Source organism: Galeopterus variegatus, unplaced genomic scaffold (assembly GCF_000696425.1).
Source record: "Galeopterus variegatus unplaced genomic scaffold, G_variegatus-3.0.2 Scaffold2571, whole genome shotgun sequence".
In the NCBI taxonomy this organism is placed as follows: domain Eukaryota; kingdom Metazoa; phylum Chordata; class Mammalia; order Dermoptera; family Cynocephalidae; genus Galeopterus; species Galeopterus variegatus.
In genome coordinates this window covers 324404-325819 of record NW_007728682.1, presented here as the reverse complement: position 1 = coordinate 325819, position 1416 = coordinate 324404, and positions in this window count along the sequence as shown.

Here is a 1416-nt window from a genome sequence, read left to right as displayed (position 1 = left end):
AGAGGCAGTCTCTTCCCCAGTGTATAGGCTTGGTGCCTTTGTCAAAGATCAGACAGCTGTACGCATGTGGGTTGATTTCTGAATTCTCTATTCTATTCCATTGATGAGTTTGTCTGTTTTTATGCCAATACCATGCTGTTTTGGTTATTATAGCTTTATAGTATACTTTAAAGTCAGGTAGTGTTATGCCTCCAGCTTTATTTTNCCTGTTCTTGAAGGAAAAGCTTTCAGCTTTTCCCCATTCAGGATGATATTGGCCGTGGGTTGATCATATATGGCTTTAATTACACTGAGATACTTTCCATCTATACCTAACTATAGAGGATCTTTGTCATGAATGAATGTTGAATTTTATCAAATGCTTTTTCAGCATCTATAGAGATGATTGTATGGTCCTTGTGTTTGATTTTATTAATATAGTGTATCACATTTATTGATTTGCATATGTTGAACCAACCTTGCATCCCTGGGATGAATCCCACTTGATTGTGGTGTATAATTTTATGTATGTGTTGCTGTATTCTGTTAGCTAGTAATTTATTGAGGATTTCTGCATCTATATTCATCAAGGATATCTGCCTGTAGTTTTCTTTTTCGGTTGTATCTTTACGTGGTTTTGGTATCAGGGTGATGTTTGCTTCATAGAATGAGTTTGGGAGATTTGCCTCTGTTTCAATCTTTTAGAATAGTTTGTAAATAGCTGGTGTCAATTCCTCTTTGAATGTTTGGTAAAATTCTGCTGTGAATGCATCTGGTCCTGGGCTTTTTTTTTGTTGGGAGCCTTCTGATAATAGCTTCAATCTCTTTTATTGTTATTGGTCTGTTCAGATTTTCTACATCTTCTTGGCTCAGTTTTGGTAGGATGTGTGTGTCCAGAAATTTACCCATTTCCTCCAGATTTTCAAATTTGTTGGCATATAATTGTTTATAGTAGTCTCAAATGATTCCTTGTATTTCTAAGGTATCAGTTGTAATATCACCCTTTTCATTTCTAATTTTTGTTATTTGGATCTTCTCTCTTCTTTTTTTAGTTAGCCGTGCTAATCGTTTGCCAATTTGATTTATCTTTTCAAAAAACCAACTTTTTGATTCGTTGATCTTTCATATTGTTTTCTGGGTTTCAATTTCATTAAGTTCTGCTCTGATCTTAATGATTTTGATCTGTCTGCTAAATTTGGGTTTGGATTGATCTTGTTTTTCTAGATCTTTAAGGTGAAGTTTTAGGTTGTTCACTTGCCATCTTTCCATTCTTCTGAGGTGTGAATTTAATGCAATAAATTTCCCATTTCATACTGCTTTTGCAGTATCCCACAGGTTTTGATATAATGCATCATTATTTTCATTAGTTTCAATAATTTTTTTGATTTCTTGCTTGATTTCTTCTTGGACCCATATGTCATTAAGTAGAATGCTGTT